Source organism: Stenella coeruleoalba (genome assembly GCF_951394435.1).
Source record: "Stenella coeruleoalba genome assembly, chromosome: 14".
NCBI lineage: Eukaryota > Metazoa > Chordata > Mammalia > Artiodactyla > Delphinidae > Stenella > Stenella coeruleoalba.
In genome coordinates this window covers 55,490,454-55,509,628 of record NC_137160.1, presented here as the reverse complement: position 1 = coordinate 55,509,628, position 19,175 = coordinate 55,490,454, and the positions used below count along the sequence as shown (strand labels likewise).

The following is a 19,175-nucleotide window of genomic DNA, read 5'->3' as shown; positions in this document are numbered from 1 at the left end:
TCCATCAGCTGGGAAGCTAGGAGAAATGCCCTCATTTTATAGGGAGGAAGACTTTTCCTTTTCACAGAGCCTTGAAGAAGCTCAAGGAGAGATGTCAGCAGAACTTAAAAGGGACTGAATCCCTTACATAAGTGAACTTGTGTATTGATCCATTATATACATGAAGCCTGGAAATAGGAGATTAATATCAGGGCTGGTGTAAATAATGGCTATTAATTGCAATTAATAACATTAACTACAATTAATTACAATTCACCACAGTAGTATTAAGCATTTACTTTGTTCCAAGTCCTGCACTGGGCCCTTTACCTGTATTATCTCACTTAACCTCTCAACAACCCTATCAGAGAAGTACTTTCAGCATGCCCACTTTACAGACAGGGACACCAAGACTCAGAAAAATTAAGCTCCCAAGATCACCCAGCTAACAGGAGGCTGACCTAGGACTGAAATCATTGCGTGATTCCATGACTGTAAGCTCTGGCAGGAAGGAGCGACCTCACTCACGTTTCTAAAGTGAGTATCTTTCCAACTAGCCAGTTTGGGATTGCCTCAGGCAGGCAAGGAGCTGGGAAAAGAAGAGAGGGAAACAGCCACGCCTTAGGCCGCCCCAGGCTGGGACAAATAGACAAGATCTCGCAGGGGTGCTGTAACCACAATCTAGCCTTCTTCCCGGTCTCTTTAGCACAGCACAGGCTATGAAGGGGGTGGGGACCTGTAGCCCCAGGGAGACTGAATTCCAGGCCACCGTTCTCCCACATTTCCCCGCAGAGCCCATCTTGGAGGGATAACTGTGCCCATCATTCCCAGATTCCAAGCCAAGCGGTGTACCCCAGGAAACTAGTTTAACTGTAGATTCGCTAGGAACACACACATCCGAGGGTCCACGACTACCGTTCATTCCTGAAGAACCAGCCCAGTCACTCATTTTGAAGGTGAACCTTAGTGTGTATCAGAATCACCTGAAGGGCTTTTCTTTTCTTTTTTTTTTGCGGTACGCGGGGCTCTCACTGACGCTGCCTCTCCCGTTGTGGAGCACAGGCTCCGGACGCGCAGGCTCAGCGGCCATGGCTCACGGGCCCAGCCGCTCTGCGGCCTGTGGGATCTTCCCGGACTGGGGCACGAACCCGTGTCCCCTGCATCAGCAGGCGGACTCTCAACCACTGCGCCACCAGGGAAGCCCCTGAAGGGCTTTTAAAAACACAGATTGCTGGGCTCCACCCCAGTGCTTCTGAATCCTGGGTCTGGGTGGAGCCTGAGAACTTGACCCACAAGTTCCCAGCGCTGCTGGCACTGCTGGTTGGGGGACCACCTTTGAAAACCACCATTTTAACTGATGGAAGCCTTAGCTTTGTGACTCCATTTCTGGGCATGTATCTCCGCACGTTGAAATGTGATAGCGGCTGTTCAAGGACGTTCATCCTTACCACCTGTGTTGATTTCCTATTGCTGCTGTAACCTTACCACACACTTAGGGGCTTCAAACAACACCAGTCATCTTACAGTTCTGGAAATCAGAAGTCTAAAATGGGTCTGCAAGGGCCGCACTCTGTTGTGGAGACTCCAGGGGAGAATCCGTTTCCTACCTTTTGCAGCTGCTAGAGGACGCCTGCACTTCCAGGCTCATGGCCCCTTCCTCTGTCCTCAAAAACAGCAGCAGAGTAGCATCTTGAAACCTCTCCCTCGCTCTCGCGCTCTCGCGCTCTCGCGCGCGCGCGCGCGCGCGCGCACACACACACACACACACACACACACACACACACAAAACCTCTGCTCCGAGTCACTTCTTCTCTGACTAACCCTCTTAGAAGAATCCTTGTGAGATTTCATTGGCCCACCCCAGCTGAGCCCACCTAAACCTGGCTGGGAACTAAGATCCCACGTGCCACGTGGTGCGGCCAGAAAAAAAAAAAAGACCCTTAACTTAATCACGTCTGAAATCCCCCTTTGCGATGGAAGGGGAACATACGCACAGATTTTGAACATTAGGACGTGGGCATCTTTAGGGGCCTTCATTCTGTTCACCACTACAGCCATCCGACAGCTGCTTACCCTCCTATATCACAGTGCCCTTCCCGCAAAAGAAAAACCGAAACCTTATCAGGATTTGCATGATGCCATCCCTCCTTCGGACTCGCCTGGTAATGAAGCATCTTGCACGGAGGACGGGTAGTGGGGGGAAGAAGGTAGGAGCCCTGAGGGAGGGAGTTAGCCAAGTGCCTCTTAGACCAGGCCCCGAACACCCACTAAATCTCCCCACGCTTGCCAGACTTTCTAGAATCTAGCCTTGGTGCCCCGCCCTCTGAGCCAGGAGCCTCCAGGCTCCCCCCTGGGCCTCCCCCAGGTCAGCGCTCACCCCAGGCTCGGCCACCAGCACTGCCTCCCAAACCTGCCAGCAGGCGCTTGTGAAAGATGCAGAAGGAGGAACTCTACTCAAAGCCTTCTTGCCTTTTGAGTTTCCGATGATCACCCTCAGAACTCTTCTGGGCTGAAGTCCCAGCCTCCAGGCTGTGGACTTTCTATTGGCGTGTTAATTTGCTCGGGCTGCTGTAACAAACTACGACAGACCGGGTGGCGTAAACAACAGAAATAAAGAAACGTACTTTCTCACAGTTCTGGGGCTTGGAAGTCTGAGGTCAAGGTGTGGGCAGGCTGTTTCTCCTGAAGCCTCTCTTGTTGGCTTGCAGACGGCTGTGTCCTCTCTGCATCCTCACGTGACCCTTCCTCTGTGAGATGCCCCTGGTGTCTCTCTCTTTTTATAACGACCCAGTCCTATTGGATTCCAGCCCATCCTCATTTTACCTCATTTTAACTTAATCACCTCTTTAAAGCCCTTATCTCCAAATAGGCTTGCATCCCGAGGTCCTGAGAGTGAGGGCTTCAACGTTTGAACTGGAGGGAGGACACACTCAGCTCATAACAGTTGGCTAGGATCCTGGGAGACTCAAAACTCCCTTCCATCCTCTCTTTGCAACAGGTGGGCTAGGCACAATCAGGGCAGGTGGGGAGGGGTAGGCCAAGCTGGGACCGTCACAGTGTGCACCTCGGCCCAGGTCTGCCTTTTGGTCTTAGGTCAGGGATGGGAGGAAGGTGGAGGAGGCCAAAGAAGCCCCCGCAGGCTGAGTTTTAGTCTCTCTAAGCAAGAAGCAGCATTTAATGCTCACCCTCCCGAAAGCCAACTCCCTGCAGAAAGTTTTTTGCTTGATACACAATTTACAGCAAGTCACAGACATTCCACCAAGTCAATACACACCCTGGACCCAGAGGAAATAAAGGAGCTGACAGTGAGGGCTTGTGTTTGATGGTCTTTGCAGGGGCTGCGTGGTAGAAAATGATTTCATCCTCAAGGCATGGCTCTGAGAAGGAAGTCAGCCAGCAAGTTGAAACAAAGCAAACAGCCTTATCTTGTTCTTGATTCATGGGTTCCGCTTTCTTCAAAGCCCTTTAGAGGCAGGACACTGAATTGTCATTGTCAGAGTAACTGCTGTTGCCAAGTCCCTCCTGGGACCTTGCATCTGTGACTTATAAGACCTGGGGTCTCTGACATTTTTCCTTGACAAACATTTGCTGCTCGCTGGTCAGACTCACTACCCAACAAGGGCTTAAAATATACATATATGAAATACACACATGTATATAGTAAGTGAAATCAGCCGGTCACAAAAATCACAAACACTGTATGATTCCACGTACAGGATATGAGGGACCCAGAGTTGTCAGATTCATAGAGACAGAAAGTAGAAGGGTGGTTTGCAGGGGCTGGGGGTGAGGGAGGGGAAGCTCTTGTTTAATGGGTAGAGTTTCAGTTTTGCAAGATGAAAAGGGTCTGGAGATCTTTTGCACAGCAGTGTGAATGTACTTATTGAACTGTACACTTAAAGATGGTTAACATGGTAAGTTTTATGTTACATATATTTTAGCACCGTTTTTTAAAAAGGCTGCTGTAAGCAATCATTTAATAGAATGATTAATGATCATGTAATAGAATGTCAAGCCAACCTAGGTTTGAATCCCATATCTGCCACTCACTAGTTTTGGGACAGGGTTCTAAGTTTTTTGTTTAGTGCCTTAAAACGACAGCAATCGTGTTACTATTTCTGTTCCTGTGGGGCAGGAATTTGGGAAGAGCTTTGGCTGGGTAGTTCTGGCTCAGGGTCTCTTCTGAGCTTGCAGTTGGGTGGGTGGAGGGTTGGATCACTGGGGGCTGCTGAACACCTCTCCCTCTTCCTAAGAATCTCCAGGCTTCTTCATGGGGTCTTTCCACGAGGCTGACTTGGGCTTCCTTACAGCATGGTGGCCTCAGGGAAATCGGACGCTTCTGTGGTGGCTCAGGGCTCCAAGCAGGCAGATGTCCCAGGGACTAAGGGAGAAACAGCATCACCTTTTCTGATTTAGCCCTGGAGGTCATGCACTGTCAGTTCCTGCGTACTCTCTCAGTCACAAGCAAATCACACACTTCCCCAACTTCAAGGGGAGGGGTATCGGACTCCACCTCACCATGGGAAGTGGCAAAGTTCTAGAGCAGGTTTGGCAAATTACGACCCTTGGAACAAATCAGGCTCACCTCCCCAAGGCAGCCATTTCCGTGCCTTTACATATCGTCTCTGGCTTTGCCACAATGTCAAAGTTGAGTTGTTTGGGACAGAGACTGCATGGTCTGCAAAACCAAAAATATTTACTGTACAGCTCTTTATAGATTTCCCTGACCCCTGTTCTAGAAGACCATGTTGGATGGACAATATTGTTTTAGCCACCTTTGGAATATGCCGTTGGCTGCGGGCAGGTTACGAGCCGCTCTGAACTTTACCTGGGTCTCCAACTCTGTAAAAAGGAATGATGATCATATGTAAAAAGTACTCGGCACAATTCCACACCTGTAACACGTAAAGTATACAATTTAGTTCTTCCCCTTCTAGGCTTAATTATGAGGAAAGTTGTTTACTGCCACTCTAGGTCTATTAGCATCCGGAAATTCCCAATTTTAGACCCTCCTTGGAATTAAGGCAGACTTTACAGAGACCCTCTTTTTTCTTTTTTTAAGAAACTCTTTATTTTATATTGGAGTATAGTTGATTAACAATGTTGTGATAGTTTCGGGTGTACAGCAAAGTGATTCAGTTATACATATATTACATGTATCTCTTCTTTTTTCAAATTCTTTTCCCATCTAGATTGTTACATAATATTGAGCAGGGTTCCCTGTGCTATACAGTAGGTCCTTGTTGGTTATCCATTTTAAATCTAGCAGCGTGTACATGTCAATCCCAAACTCCCTAACTATCCCTTCCCCCCACCCTTCCCCCCCTGGTAACCATAAGTTCGTCAGAGACCCTCTTTTTAAACACGTATTTATTACTCTGGATGAAGGAAACGTTTGCAAGAATTCTTTTAAAAATGCAATCCCCCGTCCCCCGCCCCCCAGCCATCCTCCAATGCATTATTTTATCAGACTAGCTACATTTTTACCTTTCAGAGAACAAATACCTAAGGGACTGAGGCAATCTCATAAATTTGGAACTGAGTGACGGGGAACAGCATGGTGGTGGCAGGTCTCCGATGCCCTAGGGAGAGAAAGACACAAGAAATTTGACCTACTTCACAGTTTTGCTCAGGGCTGCCTCAGCCTCAGACAAAGCAATGAAAAATGTTTTCTTGGCCTCCCCTTACCCATCGCCTCCCTCTCCTATTGCCCAGACTTGTTATCTCCGCCCCGACCGCCTCCACCCGCCAAGATTGCCCTTGGATTTTTTTCCTCCCCTACCCTGGATGTTTCCAAGGCCAATCCTCCAGCAGCTCTCGGAGATTATCTGCTTGTGACCCTGCTGTCCTCCCTGCTCCAAATTCAAGCAGGGTCCTTCTGAAGCCTAGTTATTCAGTGCTTCTGAACTCGTTCCCTCTAGAAGAAAGCTTCTATCCAAGAAAATAGAGACCCCTAACAGGCACTGGGGTAACATTAGACCTGCCAGTCCCAATTCTCCTACTCATTTACTCAAAAACCACCAAAATTAACAACTGTTGATTTGTGCGTCATTCAAACAAACTATATTCTGTCTCCTCTCCAAATTACGTTTGACTCCAACCACTTTTTTTTTTTTTTTTTTTTTTTGCGGTACGCGGGCCTCTCACTGCTGTGGCCTCTCCCGGACGCGCAGGCTCAGCGGCCATGGCTCACGGGCCCAGCTGCTCCGCGGCATGTGGGATCCTCCCGGACCAGGGCATGAACCCGTGTCCCCTGCATCGGCAGGCGGACTCTCAACCACTGCGCCACCAGGGAAGCCCCTCCAATCCCTTTTAAAATCTACCTAGCTTCACCCTGAGTTGTGTTGGAAGAATAGTTCCTTTTTATTGCAGCTATATGTCGCCATGTTAGTTTTATATCAAATATTATGAGTGTTTGGGGGGGCAGCTGGGAGGGGAAGTGTATAACTAGATGATTAGAGAACACTCCCTCTGGCCCTATTAATTTTTACAGCATTTTCCCCTCCTATTTTGCTTAAATTTGCAACTTTATGCAAATTTTATGAAACATTTTGTGGTATCCCCAGAGCTGGCCAGCTCAATTTACGTTGCTCCAGGAAGCACTGTGGTTTGGAAAAATCACTCAGCTGGCTGCAAAAAAAGTAAAAATTGTTACTACTACAGCTGATGCCGATCCTACAGATTGCTGTAAAATGAACAGAAAGTAGTTAAGCGCATTGCCCTAGGTCACAGACCTACTCATTTATGGACCTGGAATTCCAAAGACTTTTGGCTCTTCCAAGTGTTCCGTTCATTCATAAATTCATACTCCCTCAGGGTACCAGGCACTGGGCCCTTTCAACCGATATTGCTTCCTTTACTCCGTTCTCCAGAGTGCTTTTGTTTATTTTATATCCAATATCACTTATAAAATAACGTGCTGCCAACCATTCTCTTAAGCTCAAAAAAGTTCTTTTGACAACATACTTTCTAATCTATCCTTAGGTTAGCGATAGAAAAATGGACTAAAATGACAGACATTGAGATATGTTTAGTAGAAAAGCTTTGGTGGTTTTGCTTATTTTTATCTCAGGTAAACATCTGGGAAGTAACTAAAAATAAAAGTATGGTCTGAGATGGTCAATGTTTCTGAAGTACTTTTATGACTAAAACCGTGAATGTAAAGGTCACGTGAAATCAGAATTTTGAGTGTGTCTGTAACAGGAGCACTGCTGGTGGATGTACTGAACAATAGAGTTTTAGCCTGAGATTCAGTTTGTTTCATCCCCTACCGCTTACCTGGCACCAGACTAGATAACTGAGACACCTGGTTGCCATGGAGATGAGATGGCATCATCGGATCCCATCTGTGTACAAGTATAGCTTCAGAGTTTCACAGGCCTTTTGCACAGGAGCAGGGGTACACCCGGCTTACTGGCTGCTAAGACAAAACAAAGGGATTCCCCTTATGAAATGGTTGATGTTGTTACCATGTACTATTTATTGAGCACTTACTATGTGTCAGGTAATAGTCTGAGCATTTCTCAGATATTACTTCGTTTCATCCTCCCACCAACCCTGCAAGGGTTACTATTCCCATTTCACATAGTAAAAAACTGATGTTTAAACAGATTAAACAGACCTCCCTAGGTCTGCCTCCAAAACGTATATTCTGAAACATCATGCATTACCGCCTCTCAGGCATGGAAAGCAAACTTATTGCTGTTTGCTTAATAGGTTTTTAGTAATTTAAGTGCATCATTTTAGGGCTAGTATCCTACCTAGTCACTTTGGCAAACTAGGGAGATTTAGTTGACAGGCCTTAAGCAGTGCTTGGAGAGGGTCTGTGCTTTTAAATTCTCAAGTACTTGAACTGAAACAGAGTGAGCTGGTCCCATTCACATCCTGCCCTCCAGCCCCCTCTAGCTGGAAGTTATTAGCGTTGACCATGAGGGCAAAGCAGAACATACTTGAAAATGTTTTGGGTTTGTTTTTGTCTCTTCTGAACTGAGTGGTAACATAGAAAGCAGGAAGACAGTTTTAAACCACTGACGGGGAACCATCCCCCAAGACCGCAGAAGTTCATGGCCATTTCTGCATTTTCCAAGATACAAGACAGCAGAGGCTGGGGCCAGTCATCTGTGTGATTTAAGGAGATGGGGGCTGCAGAGGGTGGGATGGGGTACAATGGCACAAAGCTGATAAAGACGGACCAAGCAAGCCACAACTCCCAACCCGAGGGGAGGGCTTGCACTTAGGAAAGATGCAACACCTTCATAGGCGATTTTCTTTTCTCCCCGCATCTCCTCCTCTCAGTAGGTGGCTCCACGGCTGGGAGGGCAGAATGTGGGGCTGCTCGAAGCTGGGTGGTGAAGGAAGGCCTCTCTAAGGAGAGGATTTATGAGCTGAGGCCAGAGAGACGAGATGAAATTTTAACATTCAGCACTAGGGACAGGCATCTTAAAATGTGCTCTCAACATGGAACTTCTGCGTAGGGCTCTTCGTGCTGTAGAAACCCCAACATGGGGAAAGGATAGGGTCTCCCCCCCTCCAGTAAAATCTCCTCGGGAGTTTGCAAGATGGTTTTTGTATTATTGGAATTTTGTTGTAACAAATAATGCAGGAAGGAAGGAAGAGAGCCTCCTTCCTGTGTTTGAGATATTAAGTGCCACACCATGTCCCCTTACATCATATTAACTACATCATCCGTCTCATGACACTGTGAGGTCACCGAGGCTGTTACCCAAACTCAACAGATGAGGAAAAGGGATGAGAGCTGAGTCATCTGAGGTCCTGCAGCCAGTAAGTGGCAGGTCAGGATCTGACCAGGTCTGGTTGCCTTCAAGGCACTGCCTTTTCCAGACACCACCGGTGGAAGCTGGACCACCACGGCTGAGCACCTCTTTGAAATACAGACAGTCTGGTTTGGTGAGACCTTGTATGATAGCATTTGCCATACAGAGTCATTTAATCCAACAAATAAGTATAACAGGAAACAAAGATCTACCTGATCACTAATTTCCCTGTGCTTTCATACCAGAGCATCAGTGTAACAGGAACGAGCAAAGTGTGACGAATTCTATAGGAAACATATGTAGGAGGGGCTCACAGAACACAGATGAAGTGAATCTTGAAGCATGAACAGGAGTTTTCCAAGCCAGGAAGGACGCTTAGCATCTGTAAAGTCATTGCATAAGTGCCAGGCCAAACAGATCAATGAGCAAATCAATAAGTAAAATTTTTAAAAATAAAATTAGAGTGGACTTCCCTGGTGGCGCAGTGGTTAAGAATCCGCCTGCCGATGCAGGGGACACGGGTTCGTGCCCCGGTCCGGGAAGATCCCACATGCTGCGGAGCGAGCGTCTGGGCCCGTGAGCCATGGCCGCTGAGCCTGCGCGTCCGGAGCCTGTGCTCCGCAACGGGAGAGGCCACAACAGTGAGAGGCCCGCGTACCGCAAAAAAAAAAAAAAAAAAAAGTCAGGGGTTTTCATGAGAACTAAGAGGAGGCATTTAGAGGGACTTCCGGAAGCCTTCCTGGAAAAGGCGACACCTCAGCTGATACCTGAAGGAGAAAGAGGACAGAACGTTCCTATAGGGAAATTCCCTCTGCAAAGGCCAGGGAACTTGGTGGCTTGAACAGCTAAAAGGAAAAGTGGTCGGGAGGACGTAGAGTTCTGAAACCTGAAAGGATGAGGAGGAACTAAGTAATTAGAATCTCCAAAGCCCCAGACCCACGTCTTTATCCCGAGGGCAGATCTGTCAGCCGGTTCCGTTCATAATCTCCCCCTCCTGCTCTGAGCGTGTATAAGTTTGGAGCCAGGGACAAGACAGAGCCCGTGAGACCAATTAGAAAAGTATTTCTCAAACTCCTGACAGACAAGATACATTCTACCTGTTAACCCAGAATGTACACAGATCTCGGGACACACACTGACACAAGCGTCCCGAAACCAAATTTACTCTTCCTTTGTTTGATGCACTCTGACGTTTTCTAATCTATTCCGTTGTGTTTTTTTTAATGGTGAAACTGTATGACCCACCTCAACTGATTTCATGACCCGTTAAGAAGTCACAACAGGTAGCTTGAGGAACGCTGAGGTAGGAAGTTGCTGTCATCTTCCAGAGAGGAAATAATAGGATCTAGGGAAGCAGAAAGGTGGATTGTAGGATGTGGAAGGATTCCAGAAGGATTTAAGAGATAGGAGGGAAGGACCCAAAGGAATTAGAGGTGATGCCCAGAGTTGTGGCTTGAACTCTGGGTAGAAAAAGGAGTTACTTGCTAAGATAGGGAAAGTGAACTTGAAGATCTACTCGGAGGGTAGACACTGAGTCTTTGAGAAATGCCCATTTTGTTTGGTCAACACAAATGTACCTCTTCATTTGAGGATTATCTGAAGAAAAAGCGTCTAAAGGCTACATTATGTAATTCCAGAAAGTGGCCAGGTTTTACTAAGAGGGAGCAAAATGGTGGTGTTGAAAAGGAGGAAACCATTCGTCCTCGGGCAGGGGGTAGGTTCTGCAGCGAGCCTCAAAATCCTACTTAGAAAGGAGAGTCAAGCTATAAATCCCAAGGAAACAACCCAGATCGAATACTCACCTGGTGCTTTGCTGTGGCTGCCATCAGGGCTTTTGTAAGACAGAGAATAGGGTAAGTAGAGCCTTTGACTTTTCAGGTACCAAACCCGTTGGCACTGCTTTCAGAATCCCCGATCACGAGTTCAAGAAGGGAGCGGGCGTTGCTTATGCACTTCTTGTAAAAATGAAAATCCATTAACTTTATTCTTCACGCACGTTCTCCAACAGCATCGGGTCAAAGGGACTTTTTTCCTTCCTCTTTTCAGAGCTTCCAGGTCCCAATCTGGCTCCTTCTAAATCTTTTATTTTACAAAACAATAGGGAGTGGTGGTAGCCTGTGGCTAGTTGAAGATTTTGAACAATAGGTGTTTCTGAGCCGGGTTTATGGAAATGGTCCTGTCTGTGTCCTGGGGGTAGATTGTAAATGAGATGTCGACAGGAGCTCTATTGTGTGGATGGCATTCGGCCTGAAAGAGAGGAATTTCCTTACTGTGCCAGGATTTAAAGTAGATTTGTTGCTGCTTTTGCTAAAACTTTTTATCCAGCTTCTGGAGCTAACAGCACTGAATGAGTCACTGCGTAAGACTGAGACTTCCTGCCCTCCCTAGCAGGGCTCCGACTCTGTCATTTACATTTAGAAAGGACAGACTAAGAAGATTGCTTGCATTTTCATCAGCTGGAGCCTCTCTTTCAGATCGTCTCGGGGACCTGAGCCGCCTGCAATCCGTTACCCCCAGGAGAGGGTGGCCAAGCCGGGCTGTTTTTCTCACTCCCTGGAAAACTTCTGGCTGTTTTGCTTGCTTTCTTTTTAAAATCCAAGGAGAGAGACAAACACCATCTCCCGCCTTACTGCCTTCCCTTTTTTGTAAATGACAGGCAATTTCAGTTTACTGTAATTACCTCGGACTGAGGTTGGACCAACTCCACTCTTAGAAGATAAGGCAACAGTTTTATTACCTCTCAGCCAGGTGCCTGGGGGTGACAAGGCTGGCTTTTATCTGGAGAGGAGGCAAGGTTATCAGTAACTGAACGGGGCTGAACCTTTGAGCGGTGGCCATTAACATGCTTCCCTTCCCTGTGATCAATTTCCTAACTCTTTATTGGTAATTAATGTTGATCCAAAGACCAGTGCGGGTCTCCTCCAGTGTTTCCGCATTCTGGCACCTCAGCACTTCTGCAATCCTCCTGATAAACGGTGTAAATTGCAACCACGGGCCAGTCCCATAACATGAGCTTGAAATTCCAAACAAGGCCCCAAACGTACAACCCACTGAACAGCTTAACATCCTCTCATTTGGTAGGTTTGCAGTGGGTATAGCTGGTTTTTCAAAGAATTGATGAATAAAACCTTTCACCCAGGACAGTAGAAATCCAAAAGAATCAAAATGATTTCGCTTTACTATCCACGGTTCCTTTCGAAAAGTAAAGTGTAATCCACACCAGGAGGCAGTGCGGGGCTTGTTCTAGATTAAAAGAAAAAAAAATTTCTAGTGCTTGATCTATTTCTGCCTGCAGTTCATGGACATGTCCAGCCACACAACGGTTTATTCTTTAATTCAAGCTATTTTACATGGAGTCTGTCTGTTCTCTCTTGGATTGGAAATGTGGGATAAAAACTTGTGATCTGAAAATGATTTTCCAGCTGTGTCCTGGGTAGAGCTTTAATGAATGAGGAATGCCCTTAGGGATCAACTTTTAGGTGCGTGTCCTGGGCTGCAGCCAGCCCGGACCTAGCGTGGAATCACCCTCCTGTCAGTACAAAGTATGGTGGGCCAAGGAGAAGAATGTTACTTTTATCTCTTTGGCTGTGAAGTCAGATCATAGCTTTAGGGTACAGGATGAGAATGGGGGAGAGAATGACGGAAGGGATGGCTCAAAACACACACACACACACACACAAGCACACAACCTGGCAGATACGAAGTGTTTACCTCCAAGCGTTTATCTTCAGACTACTAATTCTGTAATTTTTATAGACAGCATTCCACACTGTGGGAAGAGGCCAGTTAAAAGCCCCTACAAGTACCCGTGTTACCATTATAACAAAAACCAACAAAGGTGTTTCTGCCAATGGTGTGTGAAACACAGCGACAAACCAATGAACACCCAGAACTCACACGGTCGAGGAAAGAGAGACAATGTCAGAAGTATTATCAAATTTGAAATCGGAGTCCTCTTTTCCTTAAAGATGTAGAAACCTTGCCCACCCACCAGGCCAAGCCCACCACCACCCAGTCACTGCCCATCCCCCATTCTCCTCCTGGGCCAGGCTGGGCCAGAGCTCCGTCCAGGACCAGAGATGCCCTGGAGGAGGAGGTCCCTGGTGGGGGGCTCTGATGCACGCAGGCACCTGAAGGAGTGGGTGGCCACCATCCTTCAGCGCTCTGAAAGCCATAGGCCAAAACCGGACCTTGCAACTACTTGCAGGGTGACTGTTTCACCTTTTCCTGCAGACAGACAGGTTAGAGTACCCAGGCCCCCCAGGGTGTGTCATGCAAATCAGCTTTCTACAGTCCAAAAAGTTCTGAATTCCAAGCACGTTTGACCAAGAGATTCAGAAAAAGGCTTCTGGACATTGCTCTCATGAGGGTTCAAAGGAGAACCTTAACGACAGAAAATATAAGGCAGCTCTTTAAAAGAAGAGAACGGAGGCTTAGATGAGAAGAACCCAGGTTCCAATCGGACCCCACTCTGCAGAAGGTGGGCAACCCAAACTCTCTTGCCTCCAGTCACTTGTGGAGCTGGGATCATAGGTCCAGGCACCTGGCTCCAGGAAATACAGTGAATGAGGATGCCGTGGGCAGTAGCTAGAGTAAACTGGTAGATTTTAGTGCTGGCCTCACCAGTTTGCTGGGATTTTTAAAAACATTTTACTGGAGTACAGTTGATTTACAATGTTGTGCTAGTTTCAGGTGTACGGCAAAGTGACTTAGTTATACATATACATATATTCATTCTTTTCAGATTCTTTTCCCTATAGGTTATCACAGAATATTGAGTAGAGTTCCCTGTGCTATACAGTAGGCCCTTGTTGGTTATCTATCTTATATACATAGTAGCGTGGGTACGTTCATCTCAAACTCCTGATTCATCCCTCCCCACCACGTTTCCTCTTTGGTAACCTTGTTTTCGATAACCGTAAGTCTGTTTCTGTTTTGTAAATAAGTTCATTTGTGTCACTTTTGAAAAATTAGATTCCACAGGGAATTCCCTGGTGGTCCAGAGGTTAAAACTCCGTGCTTTCACCGCTGTGGGCCCGGGTTCAATCCCTGGTCAGGGAACTAAGATCTCACCAGCCATGTGTCATGGCCAAAAAAAAAAAAAAAGATTCCACATATAAGTGATATCACATGGCATTTGTCTTTCTCTGGCTTACTTCACTCAGTATGACAATCTCCAGGTCCATCCATGTTGCTGCAAATGGCATTATTTCGTTCTTTTTAATGGCTGAGTAGTATTCCATAGCATATACATACCACATCTTCTTTATCCATTCCTCTGTTGATGGACACTTAGGTTGCCTCATATCTTGGCTATTGTAAATAGTGTTGCAATGAACATTGGGGTGCATGTGTCTTTTTGATTTTTTTATGGTTTTCTCTGGATATATGCCCAGGAGTGGGATTGCTGGGTGATACGGTAATTCTATTTTTAGTTTCTTCAGGGAACTCCATACTGTTCTCCATAGCGGTTGTACTAATTTACATTCCCACCGACAGTGTAGCAGGGTTCCTTGATATTTTTATTTAATTCTGGCAAATAACCAAAACCCAACTGTACAGTGGAATTGTGAATGCAGTCTGAAGTGGCCTTTATGAACCCACTGTAAAGGCTGGTGGTGTTTGCTGTGTGGTGCAGACTGAAGAAGACTGGGGGGCCCCGGCCAAGTTCTTCTCTGGACCTGTGTCCTCATCTGTCAGTGACACAGTTGGATAATGAGGTGTCGTTTTGAAGCACTGATCCTGTCATCTGAGAGTCAGTAAGGGGCTGGTGAACTTTCTGGGCCCAGCGGGCTGGTAGACGGTATTCCACAGCTTAACTCAAAAAGTCTGTCCTGTTTTTCCTTTGAGGAGGGGGGTTTCAGGGAGGAAAGCGGAAAGGAGTCGGACGAATAATTAACTGTCTCACTGCACAGATCAGGCCCCCCTACATGCCTTGCTCTCCAGATACAGGTAATTATTTCTCATCACCCTCCAACTGACAGCAAGGCATGCTGGATACATTTTCTTTCTTCTTTGCTTCCTCATATATCCTGTTTCCCCCAGTTTGTCTGATGCAAAAGCTTCTGCTCCAGGTGGAGCCAGCCCGCCAAGCCCTCTGTCCACAGGGCAGCAGCGTCAGCTGCTCTGACACAAGGTCTGCCTTCTCTCCGAAGCCCAGGGTGTTGGCCAGAGAGCAGAGGCTCCTGATCGATCCAGCCAGAGGTTTCAGTGAGGACTCAGCCCGACGGACCACCATGAGACATGACCTCACTGGGTTTGGACACAGCACCCTCGCTCTGCATGGCCAGCTCACCGTTTCAAGGGAGACCAGTGGGCAGTGTGTGCCCGAGACCCTGCTCCCACTTGGAGCCAGTCAGCCACTCCACCTGGCCTCAGAGCTCTATACCCGCTGAGGTCCGCTGTGTGTCCCAGACACGGCCCCACGGCGAGAGTCCTGCTGGGCTGTGTGATTGCATTCCAGGTTTCCCTTGCTTTCCAGGTCCATGGTACAGGTGTCATGAAATGAGACCAGGAATAAGAAGTCAAAGAATAATAAGGAGCGGAAGGAACGGAGGAGGAAAGGCAGCTGTTCTGGGGAAAGGGCAGTGAGCATCACAGCCCCACATGGATAAAGCCCAGCAGAGAGGGTGGAGGAAGCTAGGTGGATAATCCAAAGGACTAACTGCTTCCAGCTAATACGAGGTGGGCCTTTCACATTCTAGCTCCACGTCAAAAGCTGGCCAATCACTGCTGCATTCGGCCAGCAACTGACCAAGGCCAAACAGAGGTGGGCATCAGTGATGGGAGATTATGTTGCAACATCCAAGGTCACAGAGACCGGCTTTGCTGAGTATTCATTTTCCTTCTACCCTGGTGACTTTGCTTTCCTAATTATTAGTCCCTTTTTCTGCTTCTCCAGGAAATCCCTTCTCGTCCCTGTTCCTTCCTTCACGTAACAAGCATTTACCACCATACGACTACGTGCCACGCACGGTCTAAGTACTGTGGTTGTCATGAATACAACGGACAACAATGCATGACCTTGTGATTCTTACATCCTTAACTAATTCCTTTCTCTCAGTTTGGTCCGGAAAAAATAAAAAATTTCACCTAACAGGGAATAGAGGCAAGTATTGCTAAGAAATGACATCTAACAAGAAATGAAAGCTAGCTGATGAGAAGCTTAAAAGCAAAATGTCCTTCCCCACTCCTGGCACCATCCCTACCCCAGGTATCCCAGGCCTGTTATCTTCCAACAAGACCCAGTCTGCCCGAACCTGAGGAGGTGGGACCAGCTGCCCAAACAGGAAACCTTATTTCATTCTGTAACCCTGACCTTGGGTCCTGAATCTTCCCCTCCTGTAAACAGTCCATTCAACCCAGGAAGACCTGCTGACTTGGCTGGGACAAATTCTGAAAAATTCACATAATGTTACAAACACTAAAAAAGAAAAAAAAAATCCCTAGATCCTAGAGGAAGTGGTATATCTGATTCAATCGTTAGAAATTGCTTCATAAAGTCATGGAACAAATGGAAATTTAATCCTAACAGATGACACTGCCAGGGCAGTCACTTGTGTGCTTGGATGACTCAGTAGCATCTGTTGGAGAGGCTGGGAAAATGAGCCATGAAATCAGGAAGGCATTCCCTGCTGGAAGCAACGGCCCCGCCTCGCAAATTAGTAAGCCAGGCGTTCTCAACATCCTGCTGTGAACCTTTGTGCCTAGTTCTATGAAGGTTATGACTCACCTGAGCTACCGGTCAAATGATTCTTACTCAGAGTCCTCAGTTTTTAATCTTTACTATGAAATGATCAAGGCAACAACCAGCCGCATGTCTGTCTACTTTCAAGATGTTCCTTTGAAATGACTGATTTTAGGCAACAACTGGTTTTACACAGGGTAACCCTCAAATTCTCATATTAACTGGTTGCCAAGCTTCATTAAAGGTTCTCATAGAGGCTTTAGACCTCCGTCCCTGGACCTGGGCCTTCTAAAATGACTTTCCTCCAAACAGCATTTAACTTCCTTTAATTTAGTTAATTAATGGAACTTTTTGAAGAGAACGGTTACTTTGATCTAAACCCTTTTCTTAGTTTCTGGTTAACGTTTCCAGAGAGGAACAAAGAGGGATGCCCTCACGTCTGGCAGAAGCTACCAGCAGCTCACAACTGCAGTCCTTCCTCCAAATCAGAGACCGCGGAGGGCGGGAGAAGCCCTGAGAGGAAGAAGACTGGTTAAAACTACTGCCCTTGGCATTTTCGTGGGTGTTTGCCCCAGACAGAGATAAAAGAGCTAGGGTGGGGCTGCAAAGCACGCTCTCTGGGAAGCTGGGCCTGCAGTTTGGAAATCCTCAGTCATCCTTGAAAATCAACTAACTGGAAACAAGCGATGGGAATTAGAAATGCTTCTACCTGCAAGCTTCCTGCAAACAACCGACAAAGTCAGATAAAAACGGAAAATGCAAGTCCCACCCACCAGGAATCCTCAGTTTCCTGCCTATTCATCCTCACTGCCATCCACCTAACCAAATGGCTACAGCAGTTTTTGCTTTTCAGCTTGCCAAGGAAACAAAAACTGTTGCCCTAGCGGATGCTTTGGGAAAAAAAAAGGTCAGCAACCTCAACCCAGAGATCTTACCCTGCAGAACGGGTAAAATTTTTGTTGAGGTGATAAATTAAAAAGCAAGACTTCTGACTCTTGACTTCCACTCTGCGTTTTTTGGGCAAATGCAGCCCAGACGTCCCGCGTCCCAGCGTGACTTACCTGGGAGCCTCGGACTGAAGTTGTACCTTGAAAGGTACATCGGTGATGTTCCGAGCTTGGTCACCAGGGGGCGCTCGAGAGCCGGGCTGCCGCAGCAATACTTTGTTTTCTCAGACTTGGAGTGGCGAAGGGAGAGGGCGGGGGGAGAGGGCGGGGGAGGGGGTGGCGAGGGAGATGCAGCTGGCTTTCAAAAAATCCTTTTGTTCTCTGAAATCCTGCCGCTTGCCGTTTTAGAAGGCAAAGGTTGCCACGTTACCTGTTGCCAGGGTCCTGAGAGTGCTTGGGGAAAATGTGGGCGACAAAGGTAGCGCACAAAGTCCTGGGCTCGGTGGCCTTCCAGCCCTTTGGCCGGGCTTGGCGCTGACATTTGGAGAGCAGCTGCCGCGATCGCCGAGCATTGTTTGGTTGTAGTTCTAACAGAGGAGTGGCTGCGTCTTACATCATTTCCAGGCATGAAGTGCCTGGGGCTTTTTTTTTTTTTTAATGACTAATTTTCGGGTCCCTCCCTCCCTGGAGTTTGGGACAGAACATGCACTGTGCAGGACAGCCTCGCCTCAGGAAGCCCAAGTTTTGTAGCAACTTGTTAAAATAACTCGGGTGCCTCAAAAGGAAAAAAAAAAAAAAAAAAAAGCTATGCTCCTGAAACAAACCTTTCCATTCTTCCTTCTGAGAACAATGTTGTGTTTGATTAGCCATGGAGGCTGCTCCCTGAAAGATCTGCTCTCCCCACCAGGGCCGGGCTGCTATCGGCTGAATAGATCTCTGAGCCAGACAAGCCTGGGCTCCGGGCATTTGTCTGGCATTAGGAAGCGTCTGGAATACTAGTAACTACCAACTGGCGAGCCTTATGACTACAAGAGTTCTTACACCACCCCTCCCTCTCTGTCCACATCCCTCTCCGCCCCCCTCTACCCGTACACAAGCCTGCTTTTCTCAACTTCGAGGGAGGAAAGGTTAGCTCGTTTCTGTGGTTTCCGTGGCGGATGGCTCTGGTGGTAATCAGTCCCATAGCCACGTACCTGGAGCCAAAACTAACCAGGACAGAGGCCAGCAGAAGCCCTGCCCCGCCCCCTCCCCAGGAGCCCTGCGCCCAGTCCCCGCAGCGCTCTGATCACCGACGCCTCACCATGGGGCCAGCAGGCTGCGGACCGCTGACCACCACACTTTGGGTGGCCTGTAAATGTTAAGCTGTAAATATTTTGAAAAAAGGGAGCGATTTTTCCATGTGTATTTTGTTTCGTGGAGTTTCTCTCCTTTTGCAAAATTTTTCAAGTTGCAGCTGGGCACCCCTTGCTGACCACTCCAAATGCATTCATCCTCCAGACCTTTGCGCTCCTAGCTCAGTCCTCTGGGTCAAAGGACTCCCAGAGGACTGAGCTAGGAGCAGTTTCCTGGAATTCCTCGTGGAGAGCATTATCTTCTACTGGACGCGGTGTTTCAGGGAAGGCTTACTATGCGGATGAATACAGGCGTTTTGACTGAACAGAAGAGGTGGGATTGGAAGCCGTGTGAACATCTAGGAGCAGCGTGACTTAGAGAAGTCAGTTACCTACCCTGAGCCTCAGTCTTACCATCAAACAAATGGGTTTAGTGAGATCTATCTGGGTCGTGAGACCATGTCTATTAAATTATTTTTTAAATTAATTTATTTTTGGCTGCGTTGGGTCTTCTCTG

General features: G+C 47.4%; 1 protein-coding gene and 1 long non-coding RNA gene across 17 annotated transcripts in view; one reads left to right on the top strand and one right to left on the bottom strand.

The window, feature by feature from the left end:
• DLGAP1 (DLG associated protein 1) overlaps positions 1-19,175 on the top strand; it is a gene marked incomplete at both ends in the record, with an annotated part of 968,578 nt that overhangs the window by 883,527 nt on the left and 65,876 nt on the right. The window lies entirely within an intron of this gene.
• Positions 1,944-18,451, bottom strand: LOC307197423. 3 transcript variants are annotated; one of them, XR_013831404.1, is made up of 6 exons: positions 17,502-18,451; positions 10,556-11,996; positions 9,999-10,098; positions 7,258-7,396; positions 5,467-5,561; positions 1,944-4,821 (listed from the first exon to the last, which is right to left on the bottom strand). It is a non-coding gene; the product is annotated as an uncharacterized lncRNA (long non-coding RNA). The 3 variants fall into 3 exon arrangements; XR_013831405.1 differs by lacking the exon at positions 9,999-10,098 and having other exon boundaries at positions 7,258-7,399; positions 17,502-18,449; XR_013831406.1 differs by lacking the exon at positions 9,999-10,098 and having other exon boundaries at positions 17,502-18,448.